Below are 21,224 nucleotides of genomic sequence, written 5' to 3'. Positions count from 1 at the left end.
ATAATGCAGCCCAGATAAGCAGATAAGTTCTGGTCTCCAGAAGTTGGAAGCAAGCCGTCTTTTCCTTTCCTCCTCTGGATTTTCCCCAAGACATATGAGGAAATGTCACATGATTCTGTATGTGGGCACTCATCTCCTCTATGACTAATGTGTGTAGATTTCCTTGTTTAATATTCCCATAAAATGACACCACTAACCAGCTCCTTATGTCATTCTAAAAATGAAAGCTTTCTCCTCTGGCTGCTGCTGCTCCCCACTTATGTATTCCTACACACACGTATGTATTCCTAGCAGTCCTTCTCCATTCATGCTTTTCTACCTCTTCTGCCTAAAGGATACCTGAGTACTTCCATGGATCCTGCTCATCCCTCAAGGTATAGCTCGGAAGCCACCTGATGTGGACTTCTCTACTCATCAGCCCACCCCAGCCCATGCTGGCCCTCCATCCTCTGCACTCCCACAGTCATGAACTCTGGGAACATGCACAGTGTTATTCACCATCCAAACTGGAACTTTTTTTTTTTTTTTCCGGTACACAGGCCTCTCACTGTTGTGGCCTCCCCCATTGCAGAGCGCAGGTTCAGCAGCCATGGCTCAGGGGCCTAGCCGCTCTGCAGCATGTGGGATCTTCCCAGACCGGGGCACAAACCCGTGTCCTCTGCATCGGCAGGTGGACTCTCAACCATTGTGCCACCAGGGAAGCCCCAAACTGGAACACTTTTAAGAGTCAAACAAGTAGCTGTTAAGTATCACCACCAGGACAACAGGTATACACAGAGTCTGTTCTGAGATAACTCAAATACATGGTCCCTCGAAGTTTGGGCTACACATGCAGGCCCTTTATCATGTGGTGCCTGACATTATTGTTTTACCATTCCTTGTAGGAGTCTGCTGTGCCCAGCTGGACTCTTATGGGACAAAACTCATCTTGGTTCTCCTCCACCATTCCACATTCATCTACTGCATTGCCTTAAGTATGGTTCCCATGAGGAAAGAGTCTGCAATGGGGATTTGCATGCAAAAGCCTAATGAGACCTGCTCTCAGGAAGACCATCTGTGAGGAGGTAAGGCCAGCAGAACTGGGCATGAAGAGAAGTTAAATTGCACAAGACCAGAGGCACCTGACCTTCCTACAGGCAACTCAAAAGCTTGGATGGCCCTTCAGAGTTGTTCCAAATGGAGGCAAGAAGCTCAAGACGTTGTACTTCTGTATCAGTCAGTCATCAGAGGTAGGCTGCCACCAAATAAGGGACAAAACTTGGCCAGGAAGCTTCCTCCAGTCCAAGATGATTTCTGGAGAGAAACGTGGTTCTCAGTACTCCAAACAGCCAGGAGAATGAGTAACTTGAAACTTGTATTAGTTTCCTATTGATACATAAAAAGTTATTAATGCACTGATTTACAGGCTTAAAACAGCACACATTTGGGCGGGGGGGAGGGATGGATTGGGAGTTTGGGATTAGCAGATACAAACTATTATATACAGAATGGATAAACAGCACTGTCCTACTGTATAGCACAGGGAACTATAGTCAATATCCTGTAGTAAACCATAATGGAGAAGAATATGAAAAAGAATATATATATAATATAACTGAATCATTTTACTGTACACAAGAAACTAATACAACATTGTAAATCAGCTATACTTAAATATTTTTTTTAAAAAACACACATATATTAGCTCACAGTTTTATAGTTCAGAAGTTTAGTTGGACTTGGTTGAGTTCTCAGTTTAGAGTTTCACAAGGCTGAAGTCAAGGAGCCAGCTGGGCTATGTTTTTATCTGAAGGCTTAAGGAAGAATTTGCTTCTGAGCTCATTTAATTTGTTGGCAGAATTCAGGTCCCCGTAGTTGTAGGACTGAAGTTCCTGTTTCCTTGTTATCAGACAGGCCTACTCTCAGCTCCTAGATGCTACCTACATTCCTTGCCAAGTAACCCCCACCACAGTGGAGAATCTCCCTTGGACTGAATCCCCTATATTTTGAATCTCTGACTTCCTACGTCAATGGTTTCAAAGACCCAGATTGAAAGGTTCATATGATAAGGCCAGAAACATCCAGATAATCTCCATATCCTAAGGTCAACTGATTTGGAACATAATTACATCTGCAGAGTCCCTTCACAGCAGTACTTAGATTGATGTTTATTGAATAACTAAGAGAAGGTGTGTGTATGTGTATACCTGGGGCTGGGAATCTTCAGGAGAAACACAGGCCACCACAGAATCCACTGTAACCAGTTACTGAAAATCACTGAACTCCAAAGTTAGGGATACCTAGGCCATGACTGCCAGTTCTTTTCACTCTATTTGATTCTCACCTGTGGTATCTATTCTTACCGTGTGCCTCAACTTGAGTAGTAAAGAACCTCAATTCCCCCCGGGACTCTAAACCAAGAGGGTTGTTCCCATGTTCATACCTGCCTACCTCCAGCTCCTGGAGATCCAGGCCCAGATGGAGTCAAACCCAAACAGTCTAAACAAGGTTCAAAAGCATGATACTCATAAATGAAGGAAAAGAAAACACTGTATCCCCCTGAAAGGAATTCTTTCAACAGCTGATTTATTAGCTTAGAATAGTGGCTACAGGGTTAGGCCCCAGAGGTCTGCCTGTGTTCAAAGCCTCATTCTACTGCTTACTGTATGTATTTGGGCAAGATTTTTAACTTCTCTGTGCAGCAGTTTTCTCCTCTGTAAAATGAGCATAATAATACCTTCCTGGTGGGATTTCTGTGAGGATTAAATGAGATAGTACATGCATATGGACTATTTTCCATTTCCCCTCCAGATACATCTTGCATCTTTCTCTGCCTTGCTTGCTCTGAGCCCTAATCAACTATATGGATGGCTTCCCTTGCCTGCTGTCTTCTGATTGGGTCTAGCCAATGGGACACATGGAGCACATATCTAAGGGGTACTTACTGTCCTGCCTCCCTCCCTCCAGGGCAACCTCAGGCTGGCTGCCTCCCTCGACCAAAAGTCACAACAATTGTTGAATGCCCCCTCCACTACACCTCTCTCTTTCCAGGGTCTAGACATTGCCTCCACCTCTGTTCCTTCAAGTCAAGGGTGGTAACTGCCTGATTGTTGCTATAACCCGGATAACAACAGTCAGTCCTCATGTGTGTTTTCCCTCCATCTTCTCACTCTTCTGTAAATAGACACTCTAACTTCTTTCACTCCTTTTCCTGCTGGAACTCATGTAAAACTGGCATGTAGCCAGAATTTGCTGCCTTCTAGGTGTTAACAACTGTGGAATTACTGCCCAAGGATTTCTTGGTTTGTGGAACCCTCTTAGCCATAGATTTCCATCCATCTGCCTCAACTGCACCTCATTTAATTCAGCTCCAAGGTCAAGGTAGAATGAGATCAGGACACTGCAACATCTGGAGAGGTTACTGGTCTTCTCTATAGGCCCTGCCTCTTCTGACCACAAACCACCTCCAGGGACCCTGGGCTTTACTGCATTTCCTCTGGACCTCTCACAAACTCTCATCTCCTACATGGGGAAAGAACTTTCTGATCTGGTCTCCAGAGTATCCAGCAGTCACGGGGCAGCTGTCTCTCTTGCCCTTCCCTTACAGGTATCTGTAGCCAGCCCTCTATTCAGCGCACTTCTCCCCTTTTCTCTGCATCTTCCAGAAGCACATTTTTTAAAATTATTGGCTGTCAAGGATGGAATGTTTAAATGCTTATGAAAACCTACAGAGAACTGCCTTCAAAGCCAGTGTTTTATGTGTCAAGAGAAAGCCAGCCACAGCTGACAGACCACAAAAGAAGGACAGTCACCCAACAGGTTAAACTGAGACCTCATTCACCATGGACTGATTGAGAATGTCAAAACCAGCAGGAACTGACTGACTCCAAGAACAGGAGCACCTGCATCGTGGCCCCACAACTGCCCCTACAGAGGGTGACCCCACTGAATCCAAAGCTCATAGATTCATGACAAGAACAAAGGTCATTCTACAGTGCACCATATCAACCCATTTCCTTTATTAAGCAGCAAATCACATTTATGCATTGGGTCAGCTCTCTATCCATTCAAGAAAAATGGATTTTCTGAGAAAATGAAAATCATTAATTTACCCTGAAATTTTACTGGGGAGAAATTCTGTTGTATTTGAATACAGATGGGAGAAAAAAATGCTGGAGTATTCCATTCTTCCTTTATTAATGAAGTAGGATACGTAAAAGACCTGTTAAGGGCTTCCCTGGTGGCGCAGTGGTTGAGAGTCCGCCTGCTGGTGCAGAGGACACAGGTTCGTGCCCCGGTCCAGGAGAATCCCACATGCCGCGGGGCGGCTGGGCCCATGGGCCATGGTTGCTGGGCCTGCGTGTCCGGAGCCTGTGCTCCGCAACGGGAGAGACCACAACAGTGGGGGGCCTGCCTACCACACACACAAAAAAAAGAAAAAAGAAACAAAACACAAAAAAAAGACCTGTTAAAATTACATAGAAGCGGACTTCCCTGGTGGCGCAATGGTTGAGGGTCTGCCTGCCAATGCAGGGGACGCGGGTTCATGCCCCGGTCTGGGAAGATCCCACATGCCACAGAGCGGCTGGGCCCATGAGCCATGGCCGCTGAGCCTGTGCGTCCGGAGCCTGTGCTCCACGACGGGAGAGGCTTCCTTTCTTACAACAATGAGAGGCCTGTGTACCGCAAAAAAAAATAATAATAAATTACATAGAAGCCTCATAAGTGTCTTTCCCATCTTCTGACTCAGTCACTTTTTATGGCTTGAGAGCAACATTTCTGTGAGAAGGTATTATCCAAACACAGGGACACCCACTGTCACACATTCACAGAGTATGGTTGTATTTGTCTATTCATTCATTACTGAAATAGGTATATTTTGAACACCGAGTGTGTGCCAGACACTGTCCTAGTTCCTGGGACCATAAATTAAGTTCCTTGCTCTGAAGGTGCCTACAGTTTAGTGGGGAAAATGAAGAAACAAATAGGCAATTAAGGGCAGGGAAATCCATGAGTCTTGGGAGTTCAGATAAAGAACAACTAACTCAGACTTGGGACAAGAGGATCAGGGAAGGTTTCTAGATTGATACCTACCTGATGAAAAGGAGAGAATGACAGAGAGTAGGGTGTTCCAGCCCAAGAAAGAGCATCTAAAAAGGTAGATGGAAATCTTGCAGTAGTTCAGTAATATTGGAGCAAAGTGTTTAAAGGGAATAGAAGAAGCGTGTAGGAGAAGGGAAAAGTCTGAGGCAAACAATGATAAGCAATGGGACTGGACAGGTAAGAGAAAATCCAAGGCTGACTAGGGAAGTCTTCCTCGAGGTGGTGAGTTTTGATTTGGAAGTTGAAAGTCATGGTTATGCTGGATGCATTCTTGGGTGTGGAGCATTTGGCTGTAAACCAAGAAGAAGTGCATTCATAGAAAATCACCTGTGCTGCTGAGACCTAAATTTATTCATTTACTCATCCATCTATCTGTCCATTCATTAAATTTTAATTGGTCCTCTAGAATGTGACAGCTCTATGCAAGGCCCAATAGAGAATTAAGAGGAATCAGACATGAATCTATGACTTTGTCTTATAGTCATGAATCTATGACTTTGTCTTATAGTCAAGAACAAAGCCAAGCTTTACTGCCTTGGAAACTATTCTGTAACTGGAGGTGGGGGAGCAGTTGTGAGACATGTAGGGTGCACTCAAAGTGTTGATGGGGAATAAAGTCCCCTCCCTGGCATTGGAAATCATTACCTTGAGAAGAAAAAAGTGATGCTTTCTGATCCTCTTGAAAACTGTCTGATCTTTCCACTGACCACTTGGCCATTATTGTAAAACAAAAACTAACTGAGCCACTGCTCCAGTCTCCCTCTTGACCCTCCCTAGTCACATGCTTCAACTCACAGGCAGAGAGCACATTGCTTCTTGCATGTGTAGGACAGGGGTTCAAATTCCTGCTCTAACACTACGGCTGTTTGACTTTGATGCAGTTATTTAACCAGTTGTTTTGATTTCTAAAATGGAAATAGTAATATCCATCTTGCAAGTTTATTTAAAACATAATATATGATACCTACTTATAGCATTTAAATTTTAAAAAGAAAAAGTTGTCCAGTGAGTGTCAGAAGTTCTATATAAATTCTGGTGAAGTAGCATATGGCAGAGCAAAGTCAAGGAAGAGAGTTTCAGAAGATGCCTCCTAACTGGACCATGAGAATCATCAGAAGAACCCATGTGAGTCAATTTAGGGACTGCCTTACCTAGGGGCAGAGTCTTTCCAGGAATTAATTCATTTATTCCTTCAATAAATAAGAATCATCCTTGTACTTGCCTCTGTTGAACCCATTGCCTGGAATATGTGTCTCCCATTTAATCCTCCATAGTTTTGTCAATCTGATCCATCTTCCAACACCAGACACACCCCTGACCTCCATCCACCACTTCGCCTGTCTTTGTAGTGTGGTCATACTTTAGTGGTCATGTGCTTTGCATTACACTGAGATTATTTTCTGTTTACATATCTACTTTTCCTGGAATGCAATCTCTTTGACAGAAGTGATCATTTCTCCTCTTTATGTCTCCGGCAATGTTAGATGTCTAATAAATGTTTGTGTTGAATCAAGTGTGTGTGGTTGGTGCTTTGTAGTTTATAAAATGGTTCTATGCTCACTACCTCAGAACATTTTAGGTACTCCTCAGAACAATCCTTGGAGTGGGCTAGAAAGACACATATGTTAGCTCCATTTTGGAGATGTAAAACCAAAATGAAATTCAGTTATTTCTGAAGAGCATTGATTCAGAAGTCTATACTGTGGGCAAGTCATGGAGCTTACACACAAGATCTAAGGGAGATAAGACAAGAGGAGAGGTGGCATGTTTCATACAAAAGACAAAAATACAGTGTTACACCATACACAAAAATAAACTCAAAATGGATTAAAGACCTAAATGTAAGACCAGACACTATAAAACTCTTAGAGGAAAACATAGGCAGAACACTCTTTGACATAAACTACAGTAAGCTCTTTTTTGACCCACCTCCTAGAGTAATGGAAATAAAAACAAAAATAGACAAATGAGACCTAATGAAACTTAAAAGCTTTTGTACAGCAAAGGAGACCATAAACAAGATGAAAAGACAACCCTTGGAATGGAAGAAAATATTTGAAAACGAAGCAACTGACAAAGGATTAATCTCTAATATATATAAGCAGCTCATACAGCTCAATGTAAAAAAAAACAAACAACCCAAGCCAAAAATGGGCAGAAGGAGGAGATTCAAGATGGCAGAAGAGTGAGACACGGAGATCACCTTCCTTCCCACAAATACCTCAGAAATACATCTACATGTGGAAGAACTCCTACAGAACAGCTACTGAACGCTGGCAGAAGACCTCAGACCTCCCAAAATGCAAGAAACTCCCCATGTACCTGGGAAGGGCAAAAGAAAAAAGAAAAAACGGGGGAAAGAATAGGGACGGGACTTGCACCAGTGGGAGGGAACTGTGAAGGAGGAAAGGTTTCCACACACTAGAAGCCCCTTCGCGGGCAGAGACTGCGGGTGGTGGAGGGGAAGCTTTGGAGCCATGGAGGAGAGCGCAGCAACAGGGTGTAGAGGGCAAAGCAGAGAGTTTCCCGCACAGAGGATCGGTGCCAAACAGGACTCACCAGGCCGAGATGCTTTCCTGCTCACCTGCTGGGGCGGGCAGGGTCTGAGAGCTGAGGCTTGGATTTCAGTATGATCCCAGGGAGAGGACTGGGGTTGGCTGCATGAACGCAGCCTGAGGGGGGTTAGTGCACCATGGTTAGCCCTGAGGGAGTCCGGGGAAAAGTTTGGAGCTGCCGAAGAGACAAGAGACTTTTTCTTGCCTCTTTGTATCCTGGTGCAGGAGGAGAGGGGATCCAGAGCTCCACTTAAAGGAGCTCCAGAGACGGGCATAAGCGGCAGATAACAGAGCGGACCCCAGAGACGGGCATGATATGCTAAGGCTGCTGCTGCACCACCAAGAAGCCTGTGTGCAAGCACAGGTCACTATCCACACTTCCCCTCCCGGGAGCCTGTGCAGCCCGCCACTGCCAGGGCCCCATGATCCAGGGACAACTTCCTTGGAGAATACACAGAGTGCCTCAGGCTGCTGCAACATCATGGCGGCCTCTGCCACAGCAGGCTTGCCTGGCATCTGTACCCTTCCTTCCCCCTGGCCTGAGTGAGCAAGAGCCCCCGAATCAGCTGCTGCTTTAACCCCATCTTGACTGAGCGAAGAACAGACGCCCTCAGGTCACCTACACACAGAGGTAGGGCCAAATCCAAAGCTAAACCACAGGAGCTGTGTAAACAAAGAAGAGAAAGGGAAATTTCTCCCAGCAGCCTCAGAAGCAGTGGATTAAATCTCCACAATAACTTAATGTACCCTGCATCTGTGGAATACATGAATAGACAACGAATCATCCCAAATTGAGGAGGTGGACTTTGGGAGCAATAATATATATATTTTTTTCGCTTTTTCCCTTTTTGTTACTGTGCATGTGTATGCTTCTGTGTGTGATTTTGTCTGTATAGCTTTGCTTTTACCATTTGCCCTAGGGTTCTCTGTGTCCGTTTTTTTTTTTTTTTTTTGGTTTTTTTTTACTATAAAAAATTTTTTTGACAAAAAATTCTTTCTTAATATAATTATTAGTTATTTTAATAACTTTATTTTATTTTACTTTATTTTATTTTATTCTTTCTTTCTTTTTTTTCTCCCATTTATTCTGAGCCATGTGGAGGACAGGCCCTTGGTGCTCCAGCCAGGCATCAGGGCTGTGCCTCTGTGGGAGAGCCAAGTTCAGGACACTGGTCTACAAGAGACCTCACAGCTCTCCATAATATCAAACAGCGAAAATCTCCCAGAGATCTCCATCTCAATGCTAAGACCCAGCTCCACTCAATGACTAGCAAGCTACAGTGCTGGACACCCTATACCAAACAACTAGCAAGACAGGAACACAACCCCATCCATTAGCAGAGAGACTGCCTAAAATCATAATAAGGCCACAGACACCCCAAAACACACCACCAGACATGGACCTGCCCACCAGGAAGACAAAATCCAGACTCATCCACCAGAACACAGACACTAATCCTCTCCACCAGAAAGCCTACACAACCCACTGAACCAACATTAGCCACTGGAGACAGACACCAAAAACAATGGGAACTATGAAGCTGCAGCCTGCAAAAAGGAGACTACAAACACAGTAAGTTAAGCAAAATGAGAAGACAGAGAAACACAGCAGGTGAAGGAGCAAGATAAAAACCCACCAGACCTAACAAATGAAGAGGAAATAGACAGTCTACCTGAAAAAGAATTCAGAATAATGATAGTAAAGATGATCCAAAATCTTGGAAATAGAATGAAGAAAATACAAGAAACTTTTAACAAGGATATAGAAGAAGTAAAGAGCAAACAAAAACTGATGAAAAACAAAATAAATGAAATAAAAAACTCTCTAGAAGGGATCAATAGCAGAATAACTGAGGCAGAAGGACGGATAAGTGACCTGGAAGATAAAATAGTGGAAATAACTATGGCAGAGCAGAATAAAGAAAAAAGAATGAAAAGAAATGAAGACAGTCTCAGAGACCTCTGGAACAGCATTAAATGCACCACCATTCGAACTATAGGGGTCCCAGAAGAAGAGAAAAAGAAAGGGACTGAGAAAATATTTGAAGACATTATAGTTGAAAACTTCCCTAATATGGGAAAGGAAATAGTTAGTCAAGTCCAGGAAGAACAGAGAGTGTCATACATTATAAATACAAGAAGAAACAGGCCAAGACACATATTAATCAAAGTATCAAAAATTAAATGCAAAGAAAAAATATTAAAAGCAGCAAAGGAAAAACAACAAATAACACACAAGGGAATCGCCCATAAGGTTAACAGCTGATCGTTCAGCTGAAACTCTGCAAGCCAGAAGGGAGTGGCAGGACATATTTAAAGTGATGAAGGAGAAAACCTACAACCAAGATTACTCTACCCAGCAAGGATCCCATTCAGTTTTGATGAGAAATTAAAACCTTTACAGGCAATCAAAAGCTAAGAGAATTCAGCACCACCAAACCAGCTTTACAATAAATGTTAAAGGAACTTCTCTATGCAGGAAAAACAAAAGAAGGAAAACACCTACAATAACAAACCCAAAACAATTAACAAAATGGTAATAGGAACATACATATTGATAATTACCTTAAATGTAAATGGATTAAATGCTCCAAACAAAAGACATAGATTTGGACTTCCCTGGTGGCGCAGTGCTTGAGAGTCCACCTGCCGATGCAGGGGACATGGGTTTGTGCCCCGGTCTGGGAGGATCCCACATGCCGCGGAGCAGATAGGCCCGTGAGCCATGGCTGCTTGGCCTACGCATCCGGAGCCTGTGCTCCGCAACGGGAGAGGCCACATCAGTGAGAGGCCCGTGTACTGCAAAAAAAAAAAAAAAAAAAAAAAAAAAAGACATAGATTGGCTGAATGGATACAAACACAAGACGCATATATATGCTGTCTACAAGAGACCCACTTCAGACCTACGGACACATAAAGACTGAAAGTGAGGGGACGGAAAAAGATATTCCACCCAACTGGATATCAAAAGAAACATGGAGTAACAATTCTTATATCAGACAAAATAGACTTTAAAATAAAGACTATTACAAGAGACAAAGAAGGACACTACATAATGATCAAGGGATCAATCCAAGAAGAATATATAAAAATTATAAATATTTATTCACCCAACATAGGAGCACATCAATATATAAGGCAAATACTAACAGCCATAAAAGGTGAAATGGACAGTAACACAATCATAGTAGGGGACTTTAACACCCAACTTTCACCAGTGAACAGATCATCCAAAATGAAAATAAATAAGGAAACACAAGCTTTAAATTTTTCATTAACCAAAATGGACTTGATTGATATTTATACAACATTCCATCCAAAAACAACAGAATACATATTCTTTTCAAGTGCTCATGGAACATTCTCCAGGATAGATCATATCTTGGGTCACAAATCAAGCCTAGGTAAATTTAAGAAAACTGAAATCATATCAAGTATCTTTTCCAACCACAGTGCTATGAAACTAGATATCAATTACAGGAAATAATCTGTAAGAAATACAAACACGTGGAGCCTAAACAACACACTACTTAATAACCAAAAGATCACTGAAGAAACCAAAGAGGGAATCAAAAAATACCTAGAAACAAATGACAATGAAAACATACTGACCCAAAACCTATGGGATGCAGCAAAAGCAGTTCTAAGAGGGAAGTTTATAGCTATACAATCTTACTTTAAGAAACAAGAAACATCTCAAAGAAACAACCTAATCTTACACCTAAAGCAATTAGAGAAAGAAGAAGAAAAAAAAACAAAAAACAAAAAAAAAGTTAGCAGAAAGACAGAAATCATAAAGATCAAATCAGAAATACATGAAAAAGAAATGAAGCAAACTTCATTTGAAGCAAACTTAAATTTAGATTAATAAAACTAAAAGATGGCTCTTTGAGAAGACAAACAAAATTAATAAGCCATTAGCCCGACTTATCAAGAAAAAAGGGAGAAGACTCAAATCAATAGAATTAGAAATGAAACAGGAGAATTAACAACTGACACTGCAAAAAATACAAAGGATCATGAGAGATTACTGCAAGCAAGTATATGCCAATAAAATGGACATCCTGGAAGAAATGCTCAAATTCTTAGAAATGCACAACCTTTCGAGACTAAACCAGGAAGAAATAGAAAATATGAATAGACCAATCACAAGCACTGAAATTGAAACTGTGATTAAATATCTTCCAACAAAGAAAAACCCAGGACCAGACGGCTTCACAGGCGAATTCTTTCAAACTTTTAGAGAAGAGCTAACGCCTATACTCTTCAAGCTCTTCCAAAATATAGCAGAGGGAGGAGCATTCCCAAATGCATTCTACGAGGCTGCCATCACCCTGATACCAAAATCAGACAGAGATGTCACAAAGAAAGAAAACTATAGGCCAATATCACTGATGAACATAGATGCAAAAATCCTCAAAAAAATGCTAGCAAAAGAAAAGATCACACGCCATGATCAAGTGGGGTTTAGCCCAGGAATACAAGGATTCTTCAATATATGCAAATCAATCAATATGATACACCATTTTAACAAATTGAAGGAGAAAAACCATATGATCATCTCAATAGATGAAGAGAAAGCTTTCGACAAATTCAACACCCATTTATGATAAAAACCCTCCAGAAAGTAGGCATAGAGAGAACTTTCCTCAACATAATAAAGGTCATATATGACAAACCCACAGCCAACATCATCCTTAATGGTGAAAAATGGAAACCATTTCCACTAAGATCAGGAACAAGACAAGGTTGCCCACTCTCACCACTATTATTCAACATAGTTTTGGAAGTTTTAGCCACAGCAATTAGAGAAGAAAAAGAAATAAAGGAATCCAAACCAGAAAAGAAGAAATAAAGCTGTCACTGTTTGCAGATGACAGGATACTATACATAGAGAATCCTAAAGATGCTACCAGAAAACTACTAGAGCTAATCAATGAATTTGGTAAAGTAGCAGGATACAAAATTAATGCACAGAAATCGCTTGCATTTATATACACTAATGATGAAAAATCTGAAAGTGAAATTAAGAAAACACACCCATTTACCATTGCAACAAAAAGAATAAAATATCTAGGAATAAACCTACCTAGAGGAGACAAAAGACCTGTATGCAGAAAATTATAAGACACAGATGAAAGAAATTAAAGATGATACAAATAGATGGAGAGATATACCATGTTCTTAGATTGGAAGAATCAACATTGTGAAAATGACTCTACTACCCAAAGCAATCTACAAATTCAATACAATCCCTATCAAACTACCACTGGCATTTTTCACAGAGCTAGAACAAAAAATTTCACAGTTGGTATGGAAACACAAAATATCCCAAATAGCCAAAGCAATCTTGAGAAAGCAAAATGGAACTGGAGGAATCAGGCTCCCTGACCTCAGACTATACTACAAAACTACAGTATCAAGACAGTATGGTACTGACAGAAAAATAGAAATATAGGTCAATGGAACAGGATAGAAAACCCAGAGATAAACCCAAGCACATATGGCCACCTTATCTTTGATACAGAGGCAAGAATATACAGCAGAAAAAAGACAGCCTCTTCAATAAGTTGTGCTGGGAAAACTGGACAAGTACATGTAAAAGTATGAGATTAGAACACTCCCTAACACCATACACAAAAATAAACTCAAAATGGATTAAAAACCTAAATGTAAGGCCAGACACTATCAAACTCTTAGAAGGAAACATAGGCAAAACACTCTGACATAAATCACAGCAAGATCCTTTTTGACCCACCTCCTGGAGAAATGGAAATAAAAACAAAAATAAAAAAAATGGGACCTAATGAAACTTCAAATCTTTTGCACAGCAAAGGAAACCATAACAAGATGAAAAGACAGCCCTCAGAATGGGAGAAAATATTTGCAAATGAACAACTGACAAAGGATTAATCTCTAAAATTTACAAGCAGCTCATGCAGGTCAATATCAAAAAAAACAAAAACCCAATCCAAAAATGGGCAGAAGACCTAAATAGACATTTCCCCAAAGAAGATATACAGATTGCCAACAAACACATGAAAGAATGCTCAACATCATTAATCATTAGAGAAATACAAATCAAAACTACAATGAGATATCTCTCACCAGTCAGAATGGCCATCATCAAAAACAATCTACAAACAATGAATGCTGGAGAGGGTGTGGAGGAAAGGGAACCCTCTTGCACTTTTGGTGGGAATGTAAACTGATACAGCCACTATGGAGAACATTATGGAGGTTCCTTCAAAAACTAAAAATAGAATTACCATATGACCCGGCAATCCCACTACTGAGCATATACCCAGAGAAAACCATAATTCAAAAAACACATACACCCCAATATTCATAGCAGCACTATTTACAATAGCCAGGTCATGGTAGCAACCTAAATGTCCAATGACAGATGAATGGATAAGGAAGTGGTACCTATACACAATGGAATATTACTCAGCCATAAAAATGAATGGAATTGGGTCATTTGTAGAGATGTGAATGGACCTACAGAGAGTCAGAGAGAGTGAAGTAAGTCAGAAAGAGAAAAGCAAATATATAATAACACATATATATGGAATCTAGAAAAATGGTATAGATGATCTTAGTTGCAGAACAGAAATAGAGACACAGACATAGAGAACAAATGTATGGATACCAAGAGGGAAAGGGGTGGGGTGGGAGGAACGGGAGACTGGGATTGACACATACACATTATTGATACTATGTATAAAATGGACATCTGGAGCTTCCCTGGTGGTGCAGTTGTTGAGAGTCCTCCTGCCGATGCAGGGGACACGGGTTCATGCCCCGGTCCAGGATAATCCCACATGCTGTGGAGCAGCTAGGCCCATGAGCCATGGCCACTGAGCCTGTGCATCCGGAGCCTGTGCTCCGCAACGGGAGAGGCCACAACAGTGAGAGACCCATGTACTGCAAAAAAAAAAAAAAAAAAAAAAATGGACAGCTGATGGGAACATGCTGTACAGCCCAGGGAACTCACCTTGTGTGCTGTGGTAACCTAAACGGGAGGGAAGTCCAAAAGGTAGGGAATATCTGTATGTGTATGGCTGATTCATTTTCTTGTGCAGTGGAGGTAACACAACATTGTAAAGCAACCATACTCCATTAAAAATTAATTAAAAGGAAATAAATGCATATGTAAATAAGCAGTCAACTGTAAAAAAATAGTGTTACAAAATTTGTAGAGGAGATTTAGCAAGACCTCTTGGAAGAAGAGAAAAAGTATGGTTTTGAGCTTAAAAAATCAAAAAAAAAGCAAGATTAACTCCTTCCCTGCCTTTATAGGCTGAGTGATGTGAAAGAGAAAGAAATTGACCCAACTGCTTAGTGTCTCTTTGCTCATCTGCAAAGGAGGACAGTTGCACTTCTTTTGTAAATTATTGTAAACATTAATTTTTAGATATATGCAAAATATACTGCTTTCAAGCAAATATTCAATAAATAGTAAGCCACTCCTCTCCAACCCTCCCTTGGAGTTTGAGAAATAGGGTAGCATCATACTGGAAAAGAATCAGCAGGGGCTCCATGAAGTAGCTAACATCTAAACTGGTCTCCCGTGGCTAATCCAGCAGAGATGGGGCTACAAGGTTTTCAGGAGAAAACAAGTAAGTACAATGTGTGTTTTTCAAAGAATAGTTATGTGAGAGTCAATTTATGTCTGTAGTGTATATGTGTCTGAGTATATGTGTGCAGGTGTGTATGACTGTACGCTAGCTATATAGACGTGTGTGTGAGTGTGCATGTATGTTTGTGCATGTGCAGTGTGTGTTGTTATGATGTGTATGCATTTGTGTTTAAAGCAGAGAAATGGGAAAAGAAGTTGGAAACAGGGTGTCAAACTTGGGAATCCCCTACGTGGACATGGCCCACAGAGCAAGGAGTTTATTCTGTAACATTTGAGGGGACTGGGGTAAACTGTTGGGCAAGGGAGGGCGCAAGCATGTCAGCCTTGCAGAAGAAGGGAGCAGCATTAGTTTTCTGGCACCCTGGAAGGAGGAGAGAGCAGATCCAGGGAAAAGAGTGAGGCAGTAATGGTGGGCTGAATGGAGGGATACCACGCAAGCTAGGAAGGAAAGAACAGCCTCTGAAGGAGTAGAACTGAACGCGATTTTCAAATGGCTGTTAATGGGGAGAGGAGGAGTTAATGCTGATTCCAACATGTGGGGCAGCGTCACTAGGCAAGCTTGGTGCCACCCAAGAGGTTTACAAATCAGAGAGATACCGATAGGATCAGGGCCAAGTAGCCAACTAGACTTTTTGGTTTGGGAGCAGGAGGAAGGAATCATTTTAAAGCTATATATTAAAGTTGAAACTCTCATTAGAAAAAAAAAATCCCCTCCTGGGCTTTCTATCCTAAGAACTTTATTCTGATAGGTCTTCAGCCTCCTTCGTTCCCCAGAGAACTCTCATTTGAAGGAAAATACAGGAGGAGAGGTAACATCCTCTCCTGAGTTAACCAGCGGCCCAGGGAGGAGACATTGCTCATTAGTCATCAGGCCAGAAATCTCTCAGAGGAGGACCGACCCCACAGAAAGGGATTTGTGTGAGAGCGGTAAGAAAGATTCAAGCAAAATGCTGCAGTGCTCTGGGGGCAACAGAGGAACAATCCCTTGCCACTGGCCATCAGAGACCTCCCCTGAGATCCTAGCATTTAATCTGGGGCAGAAGAGGGCTGAAAGGGGAGGTAGGGAGGGAGTGGGAATTATGAATTTTGCCAAGGGCCAACCTGAGCACATCAGGGACCAAAAGAAGAGCTATTTCCTTAATCTTTAGCACATTCCAGAGAGATACTGTAAATATGGTCCAGGCGTTAGACTCCAGGCTGAGATGAAGACGCATTTCCTGTCCACTCAGAGTGAGCTAAGCATGAGGCCGCTTCATGAGGTAGCTCTGAGTAAGACTCACCCCCTTCCCACTCTGATTTCTCCCAGTGTGATTGTTTATTTCCTTATAAAGAGCATACAATTGTGGGGCATCAGGGCTTAGTACACCACCCCCAGCTGAAAAGCAAGCCCTACTGTGTGTGGTATATATTGGTTAGTCAATTCCATAATGCCATCACAAATATCTTCCCATATAAAATTACATAGTAGCGCCTCAGAACACAAAAATCCTTGCAATAAACAACACCCACAGAAGAGGTATATTCTGGCTCTTCCAATAAAAGTGGATAACTCCAAAGTTATTAATTCTGAATTCTGGAATAAAATACATGATTTTACTAGATTATTGCTTACTTTTCAATTTTCTTTTCTTTTATACAGAATACTATTCTTTCATTCAAGTGAACTTTTATTGAACACATATTATCAGTCAATAATAATTTTTAATTCTTAGTGTATGCTTACTTCAGCACTGGGTACAACTACAGAAGTTAAGAGGTGTAGATGAAGAATGTCACCTGCCATATCAGTAAACAAAGGATATTGCAGTCATCAAGGTTTCAGCCACTGCAGCCACCCCTGACTGTGCACCCTGAGGGGATTCAGGATGAAGAAAAGTAGGATACTGACCCTAGATAGTTAAGGTGTATACCAAAGGAATGTTTCAATGAACCCAGACTCTTGCATCTTCTCATACATGGAAAAATGATAAATTCATTAACTTGAGAAGTTTGATTTTCTTTAATTAATAGTAATCTTTTGATGTTCCAACTACCTGGGTTTTTTATTGTAAAAACTCCTATATATCCTGGTTCCCCACTTAACTCTTCAGAGCAGTCCCTCAGAGCTATCTGAGAGGCTATCTCCTGGGCTTAAGTCCTCAGTGAGTCCACTAAATAAAACATAATTCTCAACTTTTAGATTGTGTATTTTTTTCAGTCAAAAGAGGCACACTAAGGATGCCTAGAATGGCAAACACAAGAAGCTTGGAGGTTTATTCCAGAATTCCAATCTCCCCTCTAGGATTCTAGCACCCTCTCTATAACCCTTCCAAGCCAGCATCAAACCTCAGCAACCCATCGCACTGAACTTGTTCTTTTAGTAAAAACCCAAGCTGTCTTCAAGTGGCTATAATCTATACAAGTTCTTCCACAGCCCTTAGAAAAAAAATTTATTAAATATATAGAGACCCACTCTCTCCTTTCCTCCATATGATGACAGCTAATATTCACTATAGCTTTCCTAGTCTCCTTAGTCTTTTCTATTTTATGTTAAATAACTCCCTGCCTTTCAACTTTCCTTAGATGTAACATAAGTAAGGTGATAAGAATAAACTCACAGATCAAGCTCTACAAAGACTGGTAGTAACAAACCATGACTGCTAATCACAGTGAGGCCACCAGACTTTGTTGCTAATATGTGATCCTAAATTAGTAAAGGGATGCAGGGAGCCTCGGGAGGTTCAAAAGCCTCATCCGACTCTTTGTGTCTGTAACTCTTGCCTCTGGTTAGTCATCATCTCCAGGTTTCCAGGACTGGGAACGTTGGTCAAAATAATATGCATCTTGCTGTATTTTGTTTTGCTTTTTAAACTATATATCCTGTCACTCTTCTGCTATGTACAGCAGAAACAAAAAGGAAAAGAGGGCAGGTTGTTGGTGAAGTACATTTGCTTGCTGGACTCATCCATCATTATTTTCTGGTATGAACACTACTTTATAATCAAACATCACACATAATACTTTCCTTTCATTGGCTGATTTCTCATCTCAATACATAACCCATCCTAATTATGCTTTAATCATATTCTGCTGAAGAGTTTTATGTCCTTTGATTAGTAACCAGAGGACTACTAAAGATTTCACAATTACTATAAGAAAGGGTATCAAGTCTTTGTTATGGTGTTATGGTTTGTATGGAACATTTTGAAGACTTTTCAGAGCAACTCTACTTTGATTTTGGTAGAATGTTCATGATCAGATCAATCAGAATTGTCCATTTAGTTTGTTGAATATTGAGAGGTGAACTTGGATAAGAACAGTAAATTCATACTCTGGCGAAACTGGAATATGGGAATGCTATAGAAAATGAGGGTTCCATGGATATTGGTGTGAACATGCTGTTTTAGGAGGACATGTCTGCTTGGAGCAGGGGTCTGGAGGCAGAAATCTTGACTGGGGACTTTTGCCAACATGCAGACATACCAGGATGAGGGTCTATCCCAGTCTGGCCTTAGTGAAAGTGGGAAGAGGAGACAGATTTTGCAATCCTAGAGACCAGCCCTGTAGGAAGAGTGAGAGAGAGTAGTCAGTCAAGATCCAGAAGGTGCAGGCCTGGAGGATTGAGAGGATGATGAACTGATACAAGCAAGTTGTTATTTGCTGAGATCACAAAGAAAATGTATGGAGGGAGGACATCCAGACATCATTCAAACTTCAATACTCCATTCATCTATTCAAAAAAAGACCCATTTGCTTCTCTACTCTACCATACTGTATTGGTGCAAACAAATGAAACAAAGTATAAAACATTCTTCTGACCACATTGCAAGGGTAAGTGTAGAGTACAACACTCACAGATGTCTACAAAACAAGGCAGTATATAACAGATGAATACCCCAAAGCCAAGTGCCCATGAGGCTTCAAGGAAGAAAATAACTCTGGCCAGAAGATGTATATGGTCTGCTTAGCTGTCTCTCCACCAAGTAACAACAGTATCTATGAGATGGAAATCTTATCACCATCTGCATGGAAACATAATAGAAGTCCCTTGAGGAAGGAGAGGAAACGTGAAAGATAGGTCTTCAGGGTAACTTGGGACACTTCTATTCCAGCAGGCTACTTTCACCAATGAGGTATAAAAGCCAAGTAGACAAGCTGTAAGGGCCAGGCCTGCCAAGCAAGCCCATTCCCATTTTTACTGAGGAAGAGTAAAAGAGCTGCGCACATATCTATGCCTTTTAAATCAGAGACATTCCCACTAGTAAATACAACACAGACATTGTACCAGACTTAATTGATGAGATGGGGCTATTCCTTCTTCCTTGTTGGGGTAGAGAGGGAGCCAAGAAGGGCATGGCATATTGGTTCAAGATGGCAGAGTAGAAGGACGTGCATTCACTTCCTCTTGCGACAGCACTGGAATCACAACTAACTGCTGAACAATCATCAACAGGAAGACACTGGAACTCACCAAAAAAGATACCCCACATCCAAAGACAAGGGAGAAACCAAACTGAGACAGCAGGAGGGGCACAATCACAATAAAATCAAATCCCATAACTGCTGGGTAGGTGACTCACAAACTGGAGAACAATTATACTACAGAAGTCCACACACTGGAGTGAAGGTTCTGAGCCCCACATCAGGCTTCCCAACCTGGGGATCTGGCAATGGGAGGGGGAATTCTCAGAGAATCAGACTTTGAAGGCTAGTGGAATTTAACTGTAGAACTTCGACAGGACTAAGGGAAAGAGACTCCGCTCTTACAGGGCACACACAAAATGGTGTGTGCATCAGGACCAAGGATGAGGGAGCAGTGACCCCATAGAAAACTGAACCAGACTTACCTGCTAGTGTTGGAGGGTCTCCGACAGAGGCAAATGGTGGCTGTGGCTCACTGTAGGGACAAGGACACTGGCAGCAGAAGTTTTGGGAAGTAGTCCTTGACATAAGCTCTGCCAGAGTCCACCATTAGTCCCACAAAGAGCCTGTAGCCTCCAGTACTGGGTTGCCACAAGCCAAACAACCAAAAGGGAGGGAACTCAGCCCCACCCATAGCAGACAAGCAGATTGAAGTTTTACTGAGCTCTGTCCAAAAGAGCAACAGCCACCTCTACCCAACACCAGCCCCTCCCATCAGAAAACGTGCACAAGTCACTTAGATAGCCTCATCCACTAGAGGGCAGACAGCAGAAACAAGAAGAATTTTAGAATCCTGCAGCCTGTGAGACAAAAACCACATTCACAGGAAGAAAGACAAAATGAAAAGGCAGAGGACTGTGTACCAGATGAAAGAACAAGATAAAACCCCAGAAAAACAACTAAATGAAGTGGAGATAGGCAACATTCCAGAAAAAGAATTCAGAATAACGATAGTGAAGATGATCAAGGACTATGGAAAAACAGTGGAGGAAAAGTTTGAGAAGATGCAAGAAATGTTTAACAGACACTTAGAAGAATTAAAGAACAAACACATAGAAGAATGACAGAACAAACAAAGAGAGATGAAAAATACAATGAAATGAAAAATACACTAGAAGGAATCAATAGCAGAATAATGGAGGCAGAAGAACATATAAGTGACCTGGAAGACAGAATGGTGGAATTCACAGCTGCAGAAGACAATAAAGTAAAAAGAATGAAAAGAAATGAAGATAGTCTAAAAGACCTCTGGGAAAACATTAAACACAACAACATTTGCATTATAGGGGTCCCAGAAGGAGAAGAGAGAGAGAGAAAGGACCTGAGAAAATATTTTCAAAGATGATAGTCGAAAACTTCCTTAACATGGGAAAGGAAATAGCCACCCAAGTCTAGGAAGGGCAGAGAGTCCCATACAGGATAAACCCAAGAAGAAACATGCTGAGACACATCATAATCAAATTGGCAAAAATTAAAGACAAAGAAAAATTATTGAAAGCAGCAAGGGAAAAATGACAAATATACAAGGGAACTTCCATCAGGTT

Source organism: Mesoplodon densirostris, chromosome 15 (genome assembly GCF_025265405.1).
Source record: "Mesoplodon densirostris isolate mMesDen1 chromosome 15, mMesDen1 primary haplotype, whole genome shotgun sequence".
Classification (NCBI taxonomy): Eukaryota; Metazoa; Chordata; class Mammalia; order Artiodactyla; family Ziphiidae; genus Mesoplodon; species Mesoplodon densirostris.
This window is presented reverse-complemented; position numbering follows the sequence as displayed.